A 26,803-nucleotide genomic window follows, 5' to 3' on the forward strand; every position below is an offset into this window, starting at 1 on the left:
TTCCCCAGCATATAAATGTGGCTGATGAGGGAGAGAAGAACCACACAGTATTACCAAAAGGTAAGTGGGTTGGGTTTTCTCAGAGGACTCACTGGCTTAACAAGTCACCCTAGAGCCCTACTTAGAAGCATGCATTGCTGTGTTCCAATAGTAGAGACATAGAGTCACTATTTGCACTGGCTCCGGAACCAGGCAGCCTCTGTTTTGAATCCCCTCTCTCCCTCTAGCCAGGTGTGCAACCTTGAGCAAGTTACTTAACTTTCCTGATCTGCCATTTCTGCATTTTTCAAAGTGGGGATAGTGTGATGGTATCTTGGCCAAAGGGTATGAGTCTTACTTTGAGGGCCAAAGGTGGGAGGCAACAAGGGAACCTGCAACGTGAAGTTGTTGTGAGCATTAAAAAAAATTAGAAGGCACCTAGATCTCTGGCCTCTGACAATTATTAATGTGATTATCTTTGAGAAAAGAAACCATGCATCATCCATCAGCTACTCACTGATGGTGAAGCACTGAATGAGGACTGAATGAGTCTTAGAAGTAAGGGATTCAAGCTGGCCTCTTGAAAGAATAAAGTGGATCTTATAGAGCTTATGACTTGCTCATATAGAAACAAGTATCCAGATCTCTGCTTCAAATGCTCACCTGAGAAATGTATGATGGTCAGGGCTTTGATGTGAATACAACATCATAGATGTCTTTTCATATTGACTAGGTATGACACATGGAATGAACCCTATAAATCATCAGGCCAAGGTTGGACTGAGTCAGTAGTGAAAATGAGATCATGATTTCTGACCTTGACCTTGAAGCTGGCCAGGTTCTCTAACATTGTCAGTGAAATAAAAATGCTCCACCTATCACATCCACTAGGCCTCTGTTTAACTCACTTCAACAGTTACACATCAGGTAGACAGCTGAAATAAATAAGAGCTGTAGTTCTATATTATCTGGAGTTTGAGGTGATAGATACATAATTTGTCTTCAACAACATTTTCACATTTTTTGAAGCATGTTTTTATGTGCACCCTAACTTTTTATGCTGGAACAAATACTTATATAACCTTGCTTTGAAATTTGGCAGACTCTTGAGAGAGATTTGGCATAAAATATTATCACATTCAGCATAGCTCAGGAAGTCCAAAATCACCAAAAAGGGAATGATAGTTGAAGAGAAATGTGTCTTTTCCTTAGATGTTGAACACAAATCACTTATGTCTTTTTGCAAATTTTTTTTGGTTAAATTATATCTGAGCCAAGGCTTTAAAATTTTTTTTTTAAATCCATCCTTTGGAAAACATCCTTATTTTAAGAAGCGTATGTAGGCATAGAAGAGAGGGCTTCAACACTGCTGACTTTTCCAAAGTGCCTATGAATAGGGGTGGGGGTGGTGCTAAGGCCTCTAAAATTATATGTCTATTGTTTGGATATGGGTGTGGTAGTAGTGTTGGTGGAAAAGAAAAGGACAATAGCTATTATCAGATTCTCCAAAGGTTTCAATGATTGTCCCTCTCCCCTCTGAAAAACCAGTTCTGAGAATATGGAGTGAGGCATGAAGCTGATTTATAGATATGTGCATCAGTGGGAATAGTCATGCAGATGGTGAAAATGGTTGAGTGCTGCCTCTTTCCCTGATCTTCAAAACAAAAGAGAATGTGGAAAAGAAAAAAAAACCTTAAACTATTCGGCAGTCTCCAAATTAACCCTCAGCAAAAGCATTGGTTAAAGAAAAGAAATTTGAAGAGTTCATCTGTGATGACTACTGAGTGAGGACTTTTGGGTTGGCTTGGGCCTTGATCCTGCCTGTTTGGGTAATGTTTAGAATCGTGACAGATTCCAGTGCTACCACAAACCATGGATCACGCTTACATGTGTCATTCATTTAATCCTTTTAACTCTGCGGAGTTAGTATTGTCAGATCTGTTTTACAGATGAAAAAAACCAAGGCACAGAGAAGATAATTGACTTGTTCAAGGTTTATTTAAAAACTAGTCACCAATGGAGCTGGCATGTGACCCCAGCTGTACCAGTGCACCTGAATGCCTAAGTTTACTGCCTCCAGGGAGGCAGTGGCTGACCTGGGAACTTGCATTTATACCATTACCATTAGTTTTGTTTTATATTTGGGGCTAAGGGAGGTTGTTCGCAAGTTGTGCCCTGAGCCCATCCCTCTGTGCTCTCCATGTTGACTCATGCTGTAGTAGTCTCTGGGTGTGGTCTGGGTAGACCTGGGCAGCAGGCTGTATGAACATGGGGTTGTATCTCTACAGAGGAATTTTCTCTATTTTCTTCAAGGGGAAATGATACCATATGTGATCCCATCCCCATTTGGGATGGGGATTTGATTTCAATAGCAACCAAGGATACATTTGAAAGTCATCAGTTGCTTGCTAATCATAGTTAAAAAACTATTCACATAATTAAGTCTCACATTGTGAGACAGATTGTGGGAAAAAATGCTAAGCAATTTGCTGTTGACTAAATTATTCCCCCTCCTAAATTCATATGTGGAAGTCCTAATTCCCAACGGGATAGTGTTTGGAGATGAAGCCTCTGGGAGGTAATTAGGTCATAAAGATGGATCCCTAAAGATGGGATGAATGCCCTATTTAGAAAAGACCTTTTCTCTGTCTGCCTGTTGTCTAAGGACATGCAAGAAGATGGCCACATGCAACTATAAACCAGGAGGAGAACACTCTCCAAGTACTGAACCAGCTGGTAACCTAGCAGGCTGACCTTGGACTTCTAAGCCTTCAGAACCATAAGAAAGAAATGTCTGTTGTTTAAGTCACCCCATCTATGAAAGAAAAAATATTAAAACTGAGAAGCAGGAGCCCCTCATTCTCCTTCTCGTCTAGACACTAGCAGGGCTGACTTCCACCTCTTGGGGCCTGACTTCCTTCCTTCCTTCCTTCTTCCCTCCCTCCCTCCCTTCTTTCCTTTTCAGTTAATTAAGTTTTTCTTTCTTTCTTTCTTTTTTTTAAATCTAGGGCATAATAAATTCAGTACTAGAGCCCTTTCTTCTGGACAAATAATCCCTTAGTCTTTCCTATAGTAGGCTCCTACACAATCCTCTAAGCCTCACCTGTCACATAAAATACTGAGTGGTAAGTCTTTCACATTTGTGACTTATAATTTTTAAGTGGTCAATATCTAGTATTTCTAGTATTTTCATTTTTGAGTAAGAAAAAAAGCATTTTGGTCTATTAATTCAGTCCTTGCTCATGGAAGACATTAACCAACTCTGCTATTACAAAGATGTGAGTGTCATCAATATCTTGAGCTGTGAACTTCTCCTCCAGGGCTTTAGACTCACTCAAATACAACAGAAACTGCTTCATGGCAGGATCACATTGTATAAGCACTCCCTTCAAGACATTGACCACCTTTCCCCAGTGAAAAGGTGCTGATAACCTCAAGAGTGCTCTACACACAGACCAGCTGGGTCTGGGCATTGCCGACAGCATGCCAGCTGTAGTGTTTTCATTTGTGAACTAGTATTAATATGTTAAACTAGATACTCAGAGGTCTCTATTTTATGACCCTATGACTTAACTCTGATTAGGTCTCATAACTATATGCTTTAATGTAGACTCAGAAGGTATGATTTTGTAAAGTCTTACCATCCTCTCCTTATTGCGTACTAGGCTGTGGGAGTTATTAAAACTGTTAGCTGAATTTTAATAATGATTTTGTGGATCACTAACTGCCAGAGAAATTTTAAGTTATTTTGAAGATAATTAACTAGAATTCCAATCTGGTATTAAAGTCTACTTTAAAACTAGATTCTCAGTTTGTCTCCTATGATCCTAACCTCCTACCCCCACATTCAAGCTGCAAATAAATTCCAGATAGTGTGAGCCATTTCTTTGCAAGCTAATTTCTCCCTTTATTTATATCTGAGATTCAGGTCAATTTGTTCCACTTAATGTTCTGATCATTTTTCTCTAAAGAGGAAAGGAGGAAAGATGACTTAGCACAGTCAGACTGTTAATATATGCAATTGCAATAAAAAAACAATGAAACTGCACTACTGGACTATAATAGTAATTTCAGAACATGCCTGGGTAAACTATGTTATATTCTGACAGTACCTACAATGGGGCTATTTCTACTTAAGCCAGTCTCTCCCCATAGTCTGCATCCATGTTACAGGAATAAAAACTGTTTCTTTTTTAATAAGTTTCACCTGATTTTAAGCCCAACAGAAGAAGAAGACTGATAATTTAAAAATCCATATAATATGCATGGAATATTATCACTGTAAAGTAAGTGTTGAGAAACTAGGAGAGGGGTTAGGCCAGGTTAAAATAAATACAATTCAAATGTACCCAAGAAAATTTACCCTGGAATTATTATTATTATTATTATTATTGAGACAGAGCCTCAAGCTGTACCCCTGGGCAGAGTGCCAGGGCTCACAGCAACCTCCAACTCCTGGGCCCGGGAGAGTCTCCTGCCTCAGCCTCCCAAGTAGCTGGGACCACAGGTGCCTGCCACAACACCTGGCTATTTTTTGGTTGTAGCCGTCATTGTTGTTTGGGGGGCTGGGCTGGGGATTCGAACCCGCCATCTTAGATGTATGTGGCTATCGCCTTAGCCCCTTGAGCCACAGGAGCCAAGCCTACCCTGGAATTATTAAAAGTACATTTTTAAAATGCTAAGGACTCTCCTTATAAGCTTTTGGTAATATGGAACAATATACCGAATGGGGCTGCTATGAGCATTTAATGATACAATGATACAATGATATAATACATATAAAATTCTTAGAGAAGTGGATGGCATATAGCAAATTGTTAGAAAACAAAATGTATTTTATCTATTAGGAATTTTTTCTTTTATTTGTTGTTTTTGGCAGGGGCTGGGTTTGAACCCACCACTTCCAGCATATGGGGCTGGGTGCCCTACTCCTTTGAGCCACAGGCGCTGCCCTCTGTTAGGAATTTTTTGGCTCCATATAACAGGCACACAAAAGCTTACCTATATGAGTACAGTACTTTTCCTAGGCAACAGAAATTTAGGGTAAGCAGCCCAGGACTGGTAGGGAGGTCCTGGGTTCTCTCTGTCTTCTATTTGGCTTTGGTCCCGCTGCTTTCAAGGATGACTCCGTCACATCCTGGCCTCAGAGCCGTATCCCAGAAAGAGAATGAAGCCACAGCATGGGATGCAATGCAGCAGCTATGTTTGCCCTTTGCTTTCTTTAAGTCACCCAATAGGATTCCCAGAAGCCTGCATAGCAGACCTCTGGTAATGTTTCACTTGCTAGAACTCAGTCATGTAAATCTACATTTCTGTAAAGACAGCTGAGAAATCAAACTTTGCAACTGCGCACACAGCTACATGCAATAAAATATGCCCCCATGTTAGGGCCATTGTATAAAACCAATTTTCATTTGTTCCCAATCAATACTGTAGTTCTGTAGATAAAGAGGAGGGTGAAAGGATATTGGGATAGCAACCCAGAGTGTCTGCCACAGCTATCAAAATGACGCATTTACACATCACATAGTCGATCTAAAGCATCAGATAATTATGTTTTCTAATACTAATGGGAATTGCTTGTTTCCCTGGAACAAAATGCTAAAAGGTGCCGCTTCAATCACAGAAATCTTTGGTCTGACGTTCCACGCACGTCATCCCTTTGCTGCTATTTTCATGTCTCTGTTCAGTTTTGCAGCACCATAAATCATCTCCATTATCCTCTGAGTCAGCTCCCATGTAATTAACTTCACATTCATCATCTGTCTTCAGAGAAGTTGCAGTTTCTTTCTGGGGAAAATGCAAGCCTTCCTGCTCCTACCTCAGCTCAGGCCTTCTGCTGATTTTTCACTTAAATATCTGCCCTGTGTATGACCCGCAGTCCCTGCCTCAAAATGTGGTTATATGGCTACATGGTTGGCCTAGGGTGATGTTCCAAAGTCTTTGGTATGTGGACCAGCATCATCTGGGAGCTTGTTAGAAACTCAAGTTCTTATACCTGCCTGCCTTGGTCCTCTACAATCAGAATCTGTGGGAGTAAAGCTTAAGGCTCTCATAGTTTGCCAAATGTCCCAGTTGATTATCATTCATACTCAAGTTTGAGAAAGACGGTTTTTGTCCCTCACAGTGGTTTTCAGTATATCCGTACCTTAAATGCTCAGCAGAGGTACAGACACACACTGCAGGCTACTCACACAGAGTAATAGCTTGTTCACCTTTTCTGTTAATGACAATTTACAAGCAGACAATGCTTTAAATATTTTTGGTACAATTGCAAATGGACAAAGCATAGCTGATGTGGGGAAACATGCACTTACAAACATAATAAAGTGAATTCAATTATATTGGGCTGTACTGATTTCCTTAGGGACAGTAAATATGACACTACACAATCCCTAACCAAATAATCATAGCTGCCTACTTATTATTTCACCCTCTCACTCCACGTGTTGGAAGCTGCCAGAAGCAGCTTAATTAAAATATAGTATAGCCCATCCTCTTTTCATAAAAATCTACTGAACAAACAGAAGAATTTGCAATGCAACAATTAAAAGGGTTCTTTGTTATCTCTCAGGAATTTAGTGCAGGGTGTCTGCCTTCATGGTCCCCAGTACATATGCAGATTTCCCATTAACTTCTTCATTCCAAAATTTATAGTTGGGTGAAGTAGCTCATTTGCTTAATCGTAGCACTTTTGGAGGCCAAGATAGGTGGATTGCTTGAGCCCGGGAGTTTGAGACCAGCCTAAGCAAGAGCGAGAGACTCTGTATCTACTAAAAACGGAAAAACTAGCCTGGCGTTGTGGCAGGCACCTGTAGTCCCAGCTACTTGGGAGGCTGAGGCAAGAGAATTGCTCAAGCCCAAGAGTTTGAGGTTGCTATGAGCTAAGATGATGCCACAGTACTCAATCCAGGGCGACAGAGTGAGACTCTGTCTCAAAAAATTCTAGAAGTGTAGTATTATATGACTTCATGAGGTTTCAGAGCTTATCAAAGGTCTATTTCTAAATGCATGAAATAAAATTAAATGTCTTTTGTTTATCCTTTTATTGATTCTAAAATACATTTATGGAAGGCAATAGAATTCTACCATGAAGATATAAAATGAGTAATACAGAGATTGACTGACTCAAGGAGAAGCAGTCTCAGTACTTGCAATGAGAAAATGATTTTTCCAAAATAAGAATCTATCAAGAAATTGATCAAATAAGAATGAAAGCACATAAGTTCAAGAGCATTTAATGGACCACTTTTTATACCAATTCTCTTTGAAATTACTGGTACCATTCTTTGGGAATAACAAACACCATTCTATTTCCTGGTGGGGCCCAAGCTTTGAAGTATTCTGATCAGGATAGGCATATAGCAGCTAATTTCTCAGTAGAACAACTTAAAAGAAATAACTAGGAGGCAAGATGGCTGACCAAAGACATTATTTACCAGACCATCCTAGAAGCAAAGAAAGGTTTCAGATAAAGGAGAAAGGACAAAGAGCTCAGGTATAGTTCAGAGGAAATACTACAGCCTGCTGGGGACCTCATGGAGAAAAATTGTGAAGCAGAGAAGGAAGAGGAACAAGGAAGAAAAAAAAGATATTGGTGAAGATCGAACCCAGAGAGGCTCAGAGCCCAGTGAAGGGATGAGGAGGATCCCTTTCTCCTTCCCATACTCCTTCATTGATCACCAGGCTACAAAGCTTATTTGGAAGCCTTTGCACCCCTATGAGCCCAAGCACTACAGCAACCATAGAATTGTAGACAGAACTTGCCTGATCCCACAGCTTGGACATTCCAATAGGGTCCCCTCCAAGGAGAGTGACCTGAGAGGCTGCAGAGTGTCTTTCTTCCATTTATCCTCCCTTTCCCCTACCCATTGCAGCCAGGAGAGCAGTTTGAGTTGAGAATTTGGTGAGTGGCCACCTTTCCCCAGCTGGCATGTCCTCTAGTTGACATATCCACAGACAGTGGGGCCCAGGCCTTTCCCAGTTTGGAAGCTCCACCCACTGGCACTTCCTATAAGATGCACAGCAGTGGGTTAGACATGCAGGCCAGATCCTTCACCTCCCAGTCTTGCGCAGGTTGGGGGATTCAGGGGGAAGATTTGAGAGCTGGACTCAGGAGGCAAGGGAGGCCCCACGGGCAGAAATGACGAGAGAATACAGTGGGGATTTGAGATGCAGAGATCTGACGGAGCACCCCTCCCACCGGAAAGCCACACTATTGGACTAGGGAGGGTCCTCTAGCAGGGAAGATCCCAGTCCATGGCTCCATAGCAAGTGAGTGCAGCACATTTACTCATAATAGCCAGTGAGGAATTGTGGCTCCTTCATCACTAAAAAATAATCCATACAGTAAGAAGGAGGAAATCCTCCCTAACTCATTCTATGAAGCTAGTGTTACCTTGATACTGAAGCTAGGAAAGGATGTAACATCAAAAGAAAACTATAGACCAATATTCCTTATGAATATATGTAGTAGATGCAAAAATCCTCAATAAAATTCCAGCAAACTGAATTTTACAGCACAGTAAAAATAAACAAATAAGCCATTAGGACCAAGTGGGCTTTATCCCAGGGATGCAAGGATCATTTGCCACATGTTAATCAATAAATATGATTCACCAAATTAACAAAAGCAAAAACAAAGATCATATGAGCATCTCAATAGATGCAGAAAAAGCATATGACAAAATCTAGCACCCCTTCATGATCAAAACCCACAACAAACTAGGAGGAGAAGGAACATATTTCATATATGTTATTTCATATAAAGGCCCTATGTGATAAACCCACAGCCAACATCACACTGATGGGGAAAAGTTGAAAGCATTCCGCCTAAGAACGGGATTGAGACAAGGATGTCCTTTGTCACTTCCACTCAGTATAGTGCTGAAAGTCCTAGCCAGAGCAATCAGGCATAGATAAAATCATGTATCTGGAAAACCTGAAAGATTCCACCAGAGTATCTTGGAACTGATAAGTTAATTCAGCAAAGTCTCAGGATAAAAAATCAATGTACATAAACCAATAACTGTCAAGCTGAGAGTCAAATAAAAGACTCGACACCACTCACAATATCTACAAAGAAAATAAAATACCTAGGAATATATAATACATAACCAAAGAGGTGAAAGATCTCTACAAGGAAAACTACCAAACTCTGAGGAAAGAAATCTCAGAGGATACAGACAAATGGAAAAACATATCATGCTCATGGATAGGTAGAATCAGCATTGTTAAAATGTCTGTACTACCCCTACAAATCACCCAAAGTGATTTACAAATTCAATGTAATCCCCATCAAATTAACAATGTCATACTTCACAGTTGTAGAGAAACTTCATTTGGAACCAGAAAAAAGCCTAAACAGTCAAAGCAATCTTCATCAAAAAGAACAAATCTGGAGGTATCATATTACCAGACTGCAAAGTATACTACAAGTCTGGTCACCCAAAAAACATGGTATTGATACAAAAATAGAAACGTAGACTAATGGAACAAAACAGAGAACCCAGATATAAAACCATCAATCTATAGCTAACTGATCTTTGACAAGGCAAACAACAATGTACCCTAAGGAAAAGAAATCCCATTTAATAAAAGGTTCTGGGAAAATCAGATAGCCACACACAGAAGAATGAAATAAGACCTCTACCAGTCACCACTTCCAAAAATTAATTCAAGATGGATAGAAGACTAAAATCTAAGACATGAAACCATGGGAATTCTAGAGGAAAATGTAGGAGAAACTCTTCTGAATATAGGTCTAGGCAAAGAATTTATGACTAAGACCCCAGGGGCAATCATGGAATCAAGAAAAATTAATAAATGGAATTTGATTAAACTAAAAAGTTTCTACACAGCTGAGGAAATGATCAACAGAACAAACAGACAACATACGGAATGGGAGAAAATATTCTCAAGTTATACATCCCATAAAGAGCGAATATCCAGAATTTACAAAGAACTGAAGCAAATCAGCAAGGAAAAAAAAAAGATGAAAAAGTGGACAAAAGACATGAGCAGAAGCTTCTCAGAAGATAAATGGCCAAAAAGCAGAAACTGTCACTAATCATCAGGGAAATGCAATTAAAACTACTCTGAGATATCACCTTACCCCAGTTAGGCGGATTTTATTTAAATGTCCAAAACAACAGATGTTGGCATAAATGCAGAGAGAAGGAAATGCTTATACACAGTTGGTGGGACTGCAATTTAGTATAACCCCTATGACAACCTGTATGGAAATTCATCAAAGAACTAAAAATTGACCTATCATTTGATCCGCCAATCCCACTATTGGGTGTCTACTCAAAAGAGAAGATTTGTTTCATCAAAAGGACACTTGCACCCAAATGTTTATTACAGCACAATTCACAAAGTGGAATCAACCCAAGTGCCCATCAATATATGAATGGATTAATAAAATGTGGTATATGTATATCATGGAATACAAGTCAGCCAAAAAAAAAAAAAAGATGAATATCTTTTGCAACAATCTGGATAGAACTGGAGACCATTCTCCTAAGTGAAGTATCTCAAGAATGGAAAAACAAACACCACATGTACTCATGTATTAAATTAGAACTAACCAATGAACACACACAGAGGGAAGTAAAACTCAGTGGAACTCAAGCAGGGGAGGAGAAGGGGGAGGGGAAAGGGAAAAATCTACCTAATGGGTACAATGAACGCTATTTGAGAAACTGGCAGTTATAGCTCAGACTCAAGCATTACAGAAGGGATGCATATATCCTAAAACATCTATAACCCCTTTAATATTTTGAAGTAAAAATAATAAGCAAAATTCCACACAATTAACATCCTTAAAGGGAGAAAAAAAAAGAAAAATTAGTGAAATAAATACAAGAAAAACTTTTATGAAAATAAATTATTTTTCATCCTTTTTTTAAAATTTAAACTTTTATTGTTTGGGATTCATTGAAGGCACAAAGAATTAGGTTACACTGATTACAGTTTTTAGGTAAAGTCTCTGTTATAATTGTGTCCCACCCCCAAGAGATGTGCCATATACCGTAACCCCCATCCCCCTCCCTCTCCCCATCCCTCCTTCCTCTATCCCCTCCCCTTGTATTAGATCATCTATTGCCTTCATATGAGAATTGAGTACATTGGATTCTTGCTTCTCCATTCTTGTGATGCTTTACTAAGAAAGAATGTATTCCACCTCCATCCAGATTAATACAAAAGATGTTTGTAAAGTCTCCATCTCTTTTAATGGCTGAATAGTATCCCATGGTATACATATACCACAGCTATTTTTCATTCTTAAAAAAATAAATAACTAAAAAGTTATTGCAACTGAAAAAATTTACTACCAAATTTGTATACAAAATTTTTTCCTTAGATCAAACTCACACATCTTCTACAAAAACCAGTGGACATCAGGTACTACTCATATAATGTAGTATCTTCCCATAAAAGCCTTATCCACTAACCTGCCTAATTAGGACTAAAAAACATATAAAGATTTTTAATGTGCATTAAGTTTTACACACAAATGCTCTCATAGAAGTATGTAGCTTTTCCCACTTGCTTTTCTTCATTGGACAATGGAGAAGCAGGTGGAGATGGATGTGTACTGCTTTAGATGAAGAGGGCAGGGATGTTGTCCTTTAGGAAGTGGTATTTTAGGAAATGATGTTAAGTGACAGAGATTAGGGAGGTAACATTTCAACAACTTTATTAAGGGAGAAAATAAACTATGCTAACATCTGGGATAAGAATATTCAAAAGGTTGAGGACATCAAGAGCAAAGGTCATGAGGTGGGAATGGCCTTGGAGTAGTTGAGAAATGAAGTGCAGTTAAGTGCAGTTAGCTAGAGAAGACTAAAATGTGTTGAGGCTGGGGAGCCAGACCCTGCAAGAAAGTCCATTAGGCAATGTTGAGGAGATGGGAAGCTCCTGTCTGATTGTGAGGAGAGAAATATAATTTGACATATTTTTAAAATTAAACCTTTTTTTCTTTCTTGCAGTTTTTGGCTGGGCTGTTGTGTTTGAACCTGCCACCTCTGGCATATGGGGCTGGCGCCCTACTCCTTTGAGCCACGGGCACCACCCTAAAATTAAACTTTTTATTTAAAGATAATCATAAGAAATAATATGGAAACATCTTTCATACCCCTTGCCTATTACCCCTCAATGCTAACATCCTACAAATGTGTACACCCTCACCACCTGCATACTGACACAAATACAGTCAAATGTTACAGAACACTTCCACTGTCCTCACATTGAAATGTCGTGGTGCTATTTGATAGCCACATCTACTTCCCACCCCTCCCCCAGTTCTCCATTTCTGTAACTTCATCATTTTAAGAATGTTCTATTAATAGAATCATACAGTATGGAGGTCCAACAGTTAAGTTTGTGAACTTACTCTAGTGAGAATGGTACATAGCTCGTTGCTGAATATCACTAGGGTAACCTTTGAAGTACTCCCCTTAGCAAGCTAGGCACAGACACCAGCACCTACTCCACCCTTTAAAGTGTTTTTTCTAGGATAGATTCCCTAACTTATTTGTCAGACCTAATATGACAACAACTCTGATGGCCATTCCAGAAAAAGAGTTCCAAAGTTGTTTGGAAAGGTGACTAGGGGCTGGCACTGGCTCATAGCTTCCCAAAGGGAGTGCTTTGAAGGTGATGGTAGTGATATTCAGCAATGAGGTATGTGGCATTTTTTCTAGGAGTTCATGAACTTAATTGTCCGATCTATAGATGACATTTAGGGAGTGGTTTTCTCACTTAGCATAATTCCCTAGAGATTCATCCAGGTTGTTGTGTATATTAATAGCGTGTCTCTTTTTATTGCTTAGTTGTATTGCACAGTACAGATTTACCACATTTGTCTAATGATTCACCCACTAAAGGAAATCTAGGTTGTTTCCAGAATGAAGCTATTAAGAGTAATACTGCTGTGAACATCTGTGTACATATTTCTTTTTTTTACATGTGTATGAACACATTTCTACATGAATATAAATTTTTATTCTGGGATAAATCTTCAGGATTGTGATTGGTGGACTCTACTGAATGTAGCTAATAGTTACATTTGAGTAAATCTTTCCCATTCTATTTCATAAGTTGAGTTACATTCTAATATTTTAAATTTGAAATTCTTAGGAGAAAGATGACTGCTCTCTTTGAAAATGAATTTCTCAACTAATTTCAACTAAAGAAATGTTTGCCAACATCTCTTTGTGAAATGTGTTATGGTGCACAATGTCTGTGAATTTTATAACCCACATTGCCTACCGGCATCAAGCTAGGCAGTGATCAACAAAGCTTTATCTTTACATATAGAATGTCTACAGATACAAATAAAAGTGAAAGCTATAATCTGAATACGTGCATCTTAATTCTCTCTTTTTTAATGTGAAAAGACATAATTAAGCAAAAGTACATCTGATTTTTCACTTTGCATACTTTGTATATTTAGACATAACTTTAGTAAGTGTTCCTTGAATATACTGAAACATTCGGTAGTTAAATTAGAGTGCTATTTGGATGATTCACATACAAGAAACCTGAACAGCTTTCTTCAACAGCAAGCAATTCTGTGTTTACTTTCTACATCCCCTCTTCCCTGTGTAGACACATACATAAGGGTGGTGGCATCATTTTCAGGAAAGAGTGTGAAACAGTAATAGAATCATTGGATTAAAAATATCAACTCAGTGTGTCAAAATTTACATATAATAAAAGACATCTATGTCTACATATATTTCAATGAATTTTGACAAACATACACTGCTTAATTCCATCCCCAAAGAATTCCTTTTTTTGAAGTCAATACCTCTAGCCCCAGTCAACCCCCGATCTGGTGCCTGACATGATAGCTTAGTTTTTTGTCTGTTCTAGAATTTCATATAAATGGAATCATACGGTATGTTCTCTTTTGTGCCTGGTTTTGTTTGCTCTGCATAATGTTTCTGAGATTCATCCAGCTCACTGGATTTGAATCCCAGATCTTCTTTACAAGCTTTATGATATTTGGGCCAATTATTTAACCTCTGTTTTCTCAGCTGAAAAAAAGAGCTTATGAATACCTCCCCCATGGGATTGCTGTGAGAATATCAAGGTACCTGGCTTGGTGCTTAATAATTGTATCAGTATGGATATAAATAATGTCATTTCTATCACTATGATTTTTTTCTTTTACCCCTTCTTCTCATCAAAGGAAGACGAGGATAATTCTGAAGTTGCTTTAAGCTTAATTCAAGCTCAATGTGTTCTATGAGCGAAATCAGCACAAAGCGAACTCTATGATCATATTTTTTTATGACCAAACAAAGGTACACCCTTGAATTTCTGCCTCTCTTCCCTTTCTCCTATGGCCTTGAATAAGTCAGCAGCAGTCAGCTCTTCTTTCTCTGTCTAGGTACCACTGTGCCCTTTCCAGAGTAAAATGAATTTCAAGAAAAGGGCACAATATCCTCGCCCCACCTCCAACCCCCTCCAGCCCTGAAAAGGAGAGAGTAAGAATGACAGAAGAGGACCCAAGGCTTAAAGCAGCCCTCCTCCAAGGGTTAGAGTAAAAGGCTAAATTTAAAAAGGGCCTTCCCTTCTTCGAAAAAATATCTCATCATTCCTGACCTGATTCCATCAAATGAGGAGCTGGAACGTGGGAGGGAAAGTACAGCCCCCAGGGTTAAGTATCTCCTCCCTGACTGCACACCTCTGCCGAGTCTTCCCAGGCTCACGTTAGAATGTGATTGTGGCACTAGCTTCTTTTGGTTTCTACTGCTGTTCACCCCCACTTTGCACGTTTTCTCTTACCCCTCCGTCCACTGTTATAATGTGGATCTCCCTTCAGAGGAAGCTAAGGGGAAGGAAGCTGTAATGGGGTTAATAGTTCCCACACTCAGCGGCTCTCAGGAATAGGGTTAATGGATTCCGTAAACTAGCCTCACTCCAACCTTCTAAATCACCTCTTCCTTATCACTGCTGCTGCCCACTCAAGCATTGCCACCTCACTGCACACCGGCAGGTCACCAACTGAAAGACAGATCTTGTGTGTTTGATCAAAGGTGGACAGGTCTCACCTAGAGCTTCTGTAACCAATCTGCTGCTGCTCTGTGGCTCAAATGGGCCTTTAACACTTAAATTATTGCAGTTGCTTAGTCAGGCATGCAATGGCAAATACGAAAAAAATATATGCACAAAGAATGTCTTTCAGCAGGCATGTTTGGTCCCAGGAAATTAACAGTTCCTTTGAGCTGTTCTGCTATGAATTTAAAACAATTAACATGAACACATATGCTAGAAATACCATGGCAGGAAAAAGTAAGGAACGGGCACATCGTTTCACATGATGCATTAATTTGTAATTCTTGAACTTGATTATTTCACTGAATATAATTATATCTACCATAGGTCACAAAATTCTAATGAAAAATCCATGAGACATGACAATACTTTAGGCCGTACTTTAGTTTCTGTTCTTTCATGTGCCAACCAACAAATATCATATTGTTTATTTTATGAGAGAAATGAAATACTAACAATTAGGACTTCAGTGGGATCTTAAAAGAAGAGATGCATTTGGGGGAGGCATGAACAGTACCATGTCTTGATTTTGACCGGGTCCGTGTTAATGGAGTTTCTCTGCACATCTCTCTGCGTGAGGCTGCTGGTGCTCACCCAGTTTCCATGTGTTCTTCTATATCCCCACTCAGGCTTCCCTTCTAGGGGGGTCCTGTGTCTCACTCTTAGCAATGGAATTTGAGAGAAGTGAGGTTTAATTTTCATTCCATGGCAGAGAAGAGTGTATGTGCCTTCTTATGGTCTTTTTTTTTTCTTTGTGACTAAAATAAAGGATTCTAAACTGGTAGACTCATAAGATAAAAGTAGCCTGAGCTTCAGGGAGGATCACACAAAGGAGCTATCTACTCTGCTTCACAGAAATAAATAAAAGTGTTTATTGTAGTAAGTCACCAATCAGGGCGTCTCTATCTTGTTAGTGTTCACGATACTGACTAACTGTGGGTTCTTTCTCATATCCAATTTATGTGGTAAATAGGATCAATGTTGACAGATCAAAGTAAAGACTATTTGCCAACTTTTTGATCTTAAAAAAATGCAATATGGTATAGGAAATATATGAGATGAATTATTCCTCCAACTCCAGGCAACAAGATGAAATATCTTTGGGGATCAATTTACATCCTTCACTTGTTATTGTTTCCGCATGGGATGGAGTAGAGGTGAGTGGGAGGAAGGATAAATATTTCACTTCTCTTGGAGGAAATTTATACCACAGAGTAACAGTCGGTTTCAGGGACTATTTCATCTCTTACTTTTCAAATCTCAGAGAAACTGGTTCCAAAACAGTGGCATAGAACCAAGCTGGTTTCACTACCCCACCCAGGAGATGACGTCCCAGGCAAGACATAAAAATCAGCATTTCCATAATGAACTGCAAAAACATATGAGTTTAGGCAACCATTTAACTAAGTTTCACATTTATCCACCTTGCCATACAGACAAGAGTATTCAATTTTTTGTTTGCTTGTCTTTTGTTTTTTTTGCATCTCAAGGTAATGACTGTTTAAGAACTTAAGGAAAAAGGTGATCATTATGAGATCAATAGTCAGTGGATTAGAAGCATTTTTTCCAGCTGCCTGAGAAAGAATTAACTTTACTAATTCTTCAAAAATTTTAATAATGACAATTTTTAAGACTCATTTTCTTTTCTATAAGGAAACCAGCTGGAAACTTGGTTCCGCTGGAGGCGAGTAGAAGACTAATTGTTCTCTTGGTGTAAGTATTAGTGCATAACTGATATGCAGACTCTGGAGGGGTACAGTAGCTGTTATCTAGAAAAACAATCCATCTATTTCTTTCATTGCCAAATGAGTGATATAAGACTAAAAGAGTACTTCTTTCTCCCTGGGGCTCCAGGAAAAAAAAATTACGTAGAGCCTGCAAAGAATTAGTTGTGCAATATTTGTTGAGAGTTTGCTATGTAACTGGCATCAGTTTCCAAAAGAGACCACAAAAATATATATGTAGTAAAGCTACTACTTCTTCCAGCAGGAGACACATAATTTCAATTCTGTGAATTTATTAATTTAAATAAAAATACATTAACTGGAAATATAATTAAAATAACATGTGCATGTATATGCATATATATATATATGCACGTACTTATGCATATATCTACACATATACGTGCATATGTGTCTATCTCAGACAGCAATATTGAGAATTATTTTACTATGTGATTACATTTCTATGTGATTAGAAAAGCCATTTCTCTGTGGTAAGTTCCAAAAATAGCCATAATTTTCAAATCCACCTTTCTGCTTGCCCTTTTATGAGGTGACTTTGAAGCTTCCCCCTTCAAAGGTGACAAATATTTCTTTCTTCATTTGACTTTGGGCTGGACTTGTGACTTGTTCTGGCCAATAGTTCTGACTAAAGTTATTGTGTGCCAGTACTGAGTCTAGGTCTCAAGAAACCCCTGCCTCAAAATTTAAGCAAGGTCATGTAGACAAACCCAGGGTAGTCTGCTAGATGAGGAAATACACATGGTTCAATAGCCAATACTCTTCAAGTAGGGGCACCCTACTGCTGATCATAGAGACATCATGATCAGAGAGTCTAATCAAGATCAGAAAAGCCATCCAGCTGAGCCCAGTCCCAATTGCTGACCAACAGAATAGCAGGCTAAATAGTTTTTGCTTTAAGCCAATAAGCCTTGGTATGGTTTGTTAGGCTGAAAGAGAAAACTGATACATATAGTAAAGGAAATTTTAATCTTTGCATTAACTGTGGCATAATTTTGAGTAAGCTGCCAATAATATTCTACTTTTTTTTTCCCCCATACTCACCAAGAAGCAGATCTGGATTGAAATCCCAAATTTCCCACTTATTTGTCAGGAAACTTAGTGAAAGTCACTCAGCTTCTTTTTGTTGTTGTTGCAGTTTGGCTGGGGCCGGGTTTGAACCTGTCACCCTTGGGATATGGGTCAGCGCCCTACTCACTGAGCCACAGGCGTGGCCCAAGTCACTCAGCTTCTTTAGGTTTTAGTTTGTCTTACTACAAGATAAGGATAATGATATTTCACAGAATTTTATTGAGAGGATTAAATGAGCTGTTATAGGTAAATTGTCTAAAAGTAAAGCTGCAATGTAATAGCTACTTACAAAAGTTATATTCATCCCCAATTTTCTTTTCCTGCCTCTTTAGTTTTAAGTGTGCAGTGATATTCAGCGTTCCCCTCTATCACTAAATAATTCTGGACCTGTCGCTCTGAGATAAAGAGCTAGTTAATTTTCATTCTAGTGGCTTCTTCCTTGATTTTTTTTTTTTAAATGCTTTTCACAGGTCTTTTCACAAACTAGTTTCATTACACTTGATACTTTCCATAATTTATGTTAAAAATAAAACTATCAATTAAAGAAAAAGCATGGAAGGAACAAACAACAATATTGGGAGAGGGTCAATTGAAAGAAAAATCTGAATTAAACATCTTCATCTTCTACAAAAGTACCTTCTTTAAGGGCAATCTTGTCTCTCACTCTTTGCCTTGAAATGCTCCAAACGCTTCCTTTGATACTTAGAATAAAATCTTAACTCCTCCACACAGCCTGTCTATAAGACCTGATAAGGTCAGTCCCCACCTACCTCTCCCACCTCTAACATTCCTCAGCTTTCTAACTTTGCTTGAATGCTAGTGAACTTCTTGATGATCTATGAGCTTTTTCTCAGCTTGAGAGCTATTGAACATGCTGTTCTCTAAGTTTGGATGTTCTCCCAACTTTCACAAGATGCACACAGCATCATTCAGATCTCTCTCTCGAGAGTCATCTCTTCCAAAAGTCCTTCCCTACCCTTTCTAAAGGGACTCCCACAATCACTCTGTCCCATTTTTTTTTTTTTTACATTCAGATGCTTATTTAATTTTATCCTCTTAACCTATTGTGGAGTATTACCAGTGTATTCTGACCATTTCTATTTTATGAAAGTGATTATAGTATTTGAGGCAGAGATATTAAAACTATTATAACTGTATTGTGAATTATGTTTTTTAGCATTATGTATTTTTTATATTTTAAAAATATTCTTATTTTTAACTGTCAAATAAAACTTGTGTGTATGCATATTTTTAATTTGTATATATTTATGGGGTACAATGTGGGTTTCATTGTACGCATACATTGTGGAGCGATTAATTCAAGATAATTAACACATCCATCACCTCACATATTTACCATATTTCTGTGGTGAGAACAGCTAAGAACTACTCTCTTGGCAATTTTCAAATATACAATGTTATTAGCTATAGTCACCATGCTGCACAATAGAGGTCTTTAGCCTTCTGAAATGTTTTCTTTATCTCATTCCATTGGTTTGAGCTTGAATTCTAGTTTGTGTGAGAATCAGATCAAATCCTCTCATTTCCTATTGTCTGCATCTGCCTTTCGTAGCTCTGTTGACACTGTTAGTTCAGCCTTTCTAAATCTCTTTGGTTGGTGTGCCTCTTAAAGACTATGGAAGAGTTAGGTTTTTACTTTGACAGTATTCTGGAAATCTTTTCTTTTTAGCAAGTCATGTGACAATATAGTATTGATAGGCTAGATTTGCTTGATCTAAAATCTGTCATAATATTTCAGGTTAGTTTTACTTTGGCATTTTATTTATTATGCTTCATTCTCCAAAATACCTGTTTCTTTGCACTTTAAAAAAAATGTTGGTAATTAGGAGGGTTTGTATTTTTTTGTTGCCGTCATCAGTTTTATTCTCTACTTTTCACAGTGTTTTCAGCTCTTTCCCTTAATATTCTACGATTTGGTTTGTTAGCCTGAAACTATACCCTCTACCTCCCGTCTATTACCTATGTGGCCATCAAAGACTTTACTGTACTTTATCTTTCTCTGGCCCTTCTCCATTTCTTAAATTTATTTCCATTTTGTCAAAATACACAGCTTTTATACATAATTCTTCTCCCTTGCCCCACCTTTGTTTTTGATGTATTTCAATGGTCACTGCAAATCCTTTTGCCAAAGAGCCTACACTCATCTCTTGACTAGATGAGGCCATCTTTAGTTGGCAGCACAGGAGTCCCAGAGGAATGGATCACTGTTTCCTAATCACATAAGCTTGAGATGTAGGTAGTTTATTCACTCTTCCCATTGCTCTGCTTAGCTTTGGAAGCATGAAAAGAGAGTTGTGGATTTAGAAAGCCACCTTGATCCTATAGGTCATTCTTTGTCCCTTTTATCCTGATTTATTTTATGCATAATACATATGATACATATATATATACACACACACAGATGTGTATATGTAATTTCTTATCACTACATAAAATTATATGTGTATATTTCTAAATTTAATTACTTACTATTAGCTATACCACAGAAATGTAAACTCACTGAGGCATTTTTACATTTTATCCCCCTACCTGGGATGGTGCCTGGAACATAAAAAGCACTCAAAGAAAGTTAATTTAAAAAAAATAAATGAACAAATGCTTCCGAACCACTACTAGGAAACAAATTTAAGCTTTTTTTTAAAAATTATATTGTCATGTATTCAAAGATTTTCTTTCTTTCTATTTTTTATTTTATTTTATTTTATTTTTGGTTCTCAGTAGAGTGCTGTGGTGTCAGAACTTACAGCAACCTCAAGCTCCTGGACTCGAGTGATTCTCTTGCCTCAGCCTCCTAAGTAGCTAGAACTACAGGCACCCACCACAACACCCGGCTTTTTTGTTGTTGTTGTTGAAGTACTTGTCCTTGTTGTTTAGCTGGCCCAGGCTGGGTTGGAACCACCAGCCTTGGTGTATGTGGCCGGTGCCCTACCCACTGAGCTACAGGGCACCATCCATATTCAAAGATTTTAAAATGCAATTTGGGGACACATTAGACAGAGAGAGAGAGAATGTGACATGAAAGAACCTAAATTTGCTTGCTTTCTTGCAGTTTGCCAGTTAGTGGTTTTTCACCACAATAGCAATTTCTTCAAATATTTTATATAAGTTTAAATATTTCATTCAAAATTTGGAAAACTAACTGTATAATTAAGTGCTTATATGCTCTCTGTAATAGAAATTATTCCTGTGATTGGCAGCACCTGTGGCTCAGTGGGTAGGGCACCAGCCCCATATACGGAGGGTGGTGGGTTCAAACCCAGCCCCGGCCAAACTGCAACAAAATATAGCTGGGCGTTGTGGCAGGTACCTGTAGTTCCAGCTACTTGGGAGGCTGAGGCAAGAGAATCACCTAAGCCCACGAGTTGGAGGTTGCTGTGAGCTGTGACAATATGGCACTCTACCAAGGGCGATAAAGTGAGACTCTGTGTCTTAAAAAAAAAGAAAGAAAGAAAGAAATTATTCCTGTGATTTAAAACATTTAAATTATAACTATAAATGGAAGAATCAGAATATACTCTGCCATGTAGCCCATTCGAAAAGTGGAGTTTTAACCTTATAGGGTAAAATAAAACTGGAAATTATTCTTATTTCTCAGCTTAAAACATATTCCAACTTGCTGAGCTCTCTGGAAAAACCCCATAAATTTTAAACCATGAAAAGCCCTTTTATTACCTGCCTTTAAAAAATGATTTCCTTTGGGTAAATTGCACTCTCCAAGCAATACTTCATTACCTACATGACGTATTGCAGCCCAGTAGTGGATCTAAGAGTGCAATGGAAACCCTCAAATTGCTCTAAGCCTTAAAAATCAAATGCTTAGAACAAGCCAGTTCATTTACCAAAAAGCACCACCAGAAGACATGAAAGCCAGAAAGATGATGGGGAGAGAGAAGCAAATGAAGAAAACATTAAATTAGTTAGAAAACCAGAAAACAGAAGTTTCAGTACTGTAGGGTTTTATTTCTGGGATTTTTAAATCTAAAACACTTTATTCTTTAGTCTGCTGTTAAGATATGAATAATAGGCACCCAGAGTAAATTTTATGTGAATGGAAGATTGTGGGACTTAGTACGTGTAAACCTCTCCGTACATTTTTTAATTCGGGTAAAATTTAGAAACGTTTAATTGGAGAGATCTGTACATGACTTCCATTACCATCTAAAGGTCCATGAAGTCCAAACCTTCGTCACCATTTCTGGCTCCCTCATGTGCTTCCATGGTCCGTCATCACCAATTAAATGTCTTACAAAAACTTTATCACAATATTGTGAAAATGTCAATTTTTTTCCTGAATGTTATGTAAATTCAATGTAATAAAGATAAATCCCCAAAAGATTGTTATTTTGAAAATTATCTTAATGTTCCCAAAGTTTGCCGAAGGGTAGTAGAGGAAAATTTCTAACAATACATAATACAGAGAGAGAATATACTCTCCCAAATGTTGACACACATTATAATGGTTTAGTATTTAAAGCCAAGGGACTGGCACAGAATTAGAGATCAAGGAAGGCAGAGTGAAGAAATCTAGCTGAATTAAACAATGGAAAAACAGAGATGGGATTCCAAAACAATAGGGATGAAATGACCATACAATCAATGGGACTGGACAATAAGCTAGTAACTTGGAAAAAAGTAAACCAGGATATATGTATATCTGCTTACCCAGCACAGTTTCTATATGAATCAAAGATTTAAATGCAAAAAGCAAAAAATAAAATTACTAGAAGGAAACATGGGTGAATGTATTTAAAATCCTAGATGTGCAGTACTTTCTGAATGTTTTCTACTGCTTATAGAAAACAGATTTATGAAGAAGATATTGGAAAAATGTTTACGATACATATGGCAAATAATTAAAAGACTTAGTATATATGAAATAGCTTTAGTAGACATGGAATATTGTTGAATAAAGTGGCAGATTCAAAAGTGCATAACAGGATGCCAGTTATATAAAATGTCCATCTACTTCTACAAATCCATAAATATATATGAAGAAGTCTAGAAAGACAGATATATATTATAAAGTAATAATTATATACCATAGGCATGGAGTAAGATTTTTGATAATTTTTATTTTTGAATATGTCTGGATTGTTTTGACTCTTTATAATAAGTATATACAATAAACTATTAAACTATTTAAACCTAAATAAAATTTATGTAGAAGAGTAAAAGTAGGAAACAGCCAAGAGAGCATCATAAACTAAAAATAAACAAAAATTACTATTTCATATATTTTTAAGGAACACATAATATACATATTGTATCATATATAGAAAGAGAATTTATGTCGATTGTTGTTCAGGAAAAGAGTTCTCAATCTGTCATTGATTATATTTCATTCTCATTTCATCCTCTGGTTATGCAAATAAAATAATCATTTAAGATATGTGTCTCAACTTATCTGTTTATGAAATTGATATAATAAAATATGAGGAACTATATTATTAGCAAAGTACAATGATTAATATCACTTTTAAGTTAAAAAACCACCTAGCTTGCTGAAGGACATGGGTTTTACTAAAAGTAGTTATTCAAGTTTTTCCTTTTATGAGATTTGGATGTCTAATATTTAAGTTTATATAAATTGTCATCAACAAATTTATGTCTTTTTTTCTCTTTGTTTTTTCTTTTATCAAGGAAAAAACTCTTCATTATTAAATATATAGATACGTACGTGTAGCAGTACTAGAGGTTTGAAAGTGTAAAGTGCATATAAAATTTACACCATCTCTCCTATTTCTCAGGGAATTGATAGGAGCTTCTGGATTATATGCTCTGACTACAGACGTAATGAAACTTCTAACTAAACAGCTTATGTAATAATGATTCCAACTCTGCGGTTGACATTGAGAAAGGGGGAGCTATAACTTACTAAGTTTTAAGAAGAAAAAATAACTTTCTCTTCCTTAAAGAATATAAACTGTTTCTGAAAGTTAAACTTTTTGATAAAATTCATGAAAGACTATTATAAAATATATTCTAATTTCAAAAGAAAACTATAAAAATTATAATTCAGAAGCCTTTGTTGACAGGTCCCACCTCCAGATTAGGCCAGATCCCCCTATTACAAGCTTATATAGTATTCACCAAGCTTAGAATGACAGTGGGCTCTCTGTATCTACCAGGCCTGCATCAGTGGAGTCAAATGAATATAGAAAATATTCAGAAGGAAACAATTAAAATAACCAACAATAAAAATAATACAAAAAACCAATATGGTGTAACAACTATTTACAATACATTAGATATTACAAGTAATCTAGAGATGATTACAGTTTTCATCACTGCCACGATTCTTATCATTTTGAAGACAACTGCTCCAAAGAATCACTGAGAGACTCACATCGATTCACTTGTTGGTGACAGAAACCATGCAGGAGAGGGGGACGCTAGAGAAATACTGTCAGTGTCAGTCGTGATTAAGCCAGCAGTCAAGGGTACTGTGGCCACAGCTAGCGAAGGCCAACATTTCTACCTTACAACTCTGCGATGTGACATAATTACTATGAAAGCACTGGGATTGGCTGCTTCTGTTGCAGGTTCTATGGTGAATGGAAACAATCTGATTTTAAATAGGGTCTGATTGACCCAGGAGAGCGACATGTTACAGACTCCAAATGTGGACGCAAGCAACACGGCAAAGACATTACCTAGCTCCTATGGAACCAAATGCTCCCTATGACATAGGCTCAGAGACAGTGATTGATCATGGATGATCCTGCTTAATAAAAACTTTGAAAGACGTTCTGTATTTCAGTTCTGAGCTTTCTCTTTTTCTCGGCCTTTGAGATTAGTCTTTTTCACGCTCGAATGTACAAGAATATTATGGCAGTTATTTTCCACATGAATCTCAGGGATTTTCTAGCCAATTCTCAGTAATTCCGAGGGGAATCGTGGATGTTAATGCCTGTACTCAAACCATCTGCAGGAACACAGCTACATTCAGAGATGATGGTAAATAGGAGCTTAGCAAATGTGACCATATTTATTTTTTCAGCAGTAGCTTCCCTAGTCATAATTTAGAATTATAACTACAAAAGCTGATAAACTGAGATATGGAAGGACTCCATTAGGCCCAGTGGATAATGTTTAGCCCACATATGTCAGTTATCACATGTATCAGAAACTCTCGGGTGTCTCCTTACTCAGCTAGAGTCACTGTATCCCTTGCTAAATTTGTCCTTCATTATTCCTCATTCCTCATTCAAAAATCAGAATTTTACATGTAGTTCTCTTAATGTTTCTTGACAGCTTCTCTCTTCTCTAGCTAAACCAGCTTTCTTTTTTTTTTCCATTCCCTTTCTTGCCCGCTCACTTTTTTCCCCTCATTTCCTCTCTTTCCCTAGACTCTGATCTGTGCCCTCTTAGGTGGTATTACTGAATCACCAGCACAAGATATATCTTGCATCTTAAATTTGAATAGACCAGAGTTAGAAATCCCATATCACAATAAGAAAATGTGAACTGGTACAAAGCCAGTATTTAATGTGTGTTTATTTAAAATGTCCCTGGCTGTGTGAGTTGAAATTTCAAATGCATGTATTGTAATTAGAGGTCCAGGAACAGCAAATTGCAATTTTTCTTCATTTTGTAATGGTCAGATGCTGGCAATTCCTTATATGTAAATTGTAAATTATAAGCATAAAGGCAGAAATACAGGAAAGAAAGAGCAAATCAGAGCCTGTCATAGACAGGGGAGGAAGAGTGTAGTTTGATGTTATTATTGGGTCTGAAAAAAACAGAGCTGCTTTTCTGAGCGAAGGCTTTATCTTTGACAGTCTCCAGTTGTCAGGCAAATGTGCTGTCTGGGACGGGCAGACCATTAAAACATTAGGAAAGATGTGTTCATTACTTTGGCTAATAGAGTTCAGAGTTCCCAGGAAACATAATAATGGCTAGACAGATTTTCACAAAGTGGGGATGGAAATATCTCTTTGTTGGAGGGAGGCCGAGAGTTTGTAGGGAAAGCAGACTAGGAGCCTGTCAGGCTTGGTGAGATATGGCATTGAGGGTCCCAGAAAGCCAAGTGAGACCATGGAGATTCTGTGTGAGGCTCCTAACAAGTGGATAAGAAAGTCAGAAGGGGAATAGTCAGGGAATAAGTTAGGGAGGGACCACGGCCATTGAGTGAGGGTCTAAGAGAAGTATATCTATATCCAGGCAGGAGAAGATGGAGAATTCCAGGGAGGCACCAATCATCAGATTCAAGGGAGCTCTCATAGGGAGAATTAGATGTGAAATTAGAGGCCAGTGACCACAACAAGAAAGTTAGAACCAGTGAGCTTAGAAAAACAACCAGTACCAAATGGGCATATCTACTCATTAGAAGAGATTGTAGGCAGTACTTGGAAATAATGTCCTAGAGGTAACCCTCTTTTCGGTATCTAGTCACTGTACTGTAGGGAGGTTCAGGAGCTCCCAGTGGTCCAGCTGCTGGTAGGGGACTTGGGGAACTTCAGATACCAACTATGCACCATAGCACTGTGGTTGAACAATTAAATGTATGCCAGGAAATGGCTGCCTAGCCAGGACATTGCTAGTCTCCCTTTTCAGCAAGATTAGCTGTTGCCTAAGGAATAGAAAGGAAAGTGATATTTGGTTTACAGCCTAGGTCATTAAGCACTGAATGTAAGATGCTTTTCCAATGGCGACAGGGCTTCAAGCTACAGAATGATGAAGCTGTCAGATGCAAGTGTAAGCTCTACTTGCAAAAAGGCTTCTCAGGACAAACGCCCACCACGAAAATCAGAATTGGACTTTACAGGACTGGAAATTGAATTTATTGCATTAGCCTACTTAGATTTAGAGATTTTTATAGCAGTTAGCTTACTCTGATAAAAATATGGCATAAAAATACATTAGCATTTTAATGCATCTATTTTATACTGGTGAATATGAGCATATTCTAGGTTCAC

General features: G+C 37.9%; 1 protein-coding gene and 1 pseudogene across 1 annotated transcript in view; both read right to left on the minus strand.

The window, feature by feature from the left end:
• RAB3C (RAB3C, member RAS oncogene family) overlaps nucleotides 1-26,803 on the minus strand; it is a 259,905-nt gene that overhangs the window by 169,117 nt on the left and 63,985 nt on the right. The window lies entirely within an intron of this gene.
• On the minus strand, nucleotides 3,169-3,452 carry LOC105887923 (annotated as a pseudogene).

Source organism: Otolemur garnettii, unplaced genomic scaffold (genome assembly GCF_000181295.1).
Source record: "Otolemur garnettii isolate 467f Iridium unplaced genomic scaffold, OtoGar3 scaffold00005, whole genome shotgun sequence".
Lineage (NCBI taxonomy): Eukaryota > Metazoa > Chordata > Mammalia > Primates > Galagidae > Otolemur > Otolemur garnettii.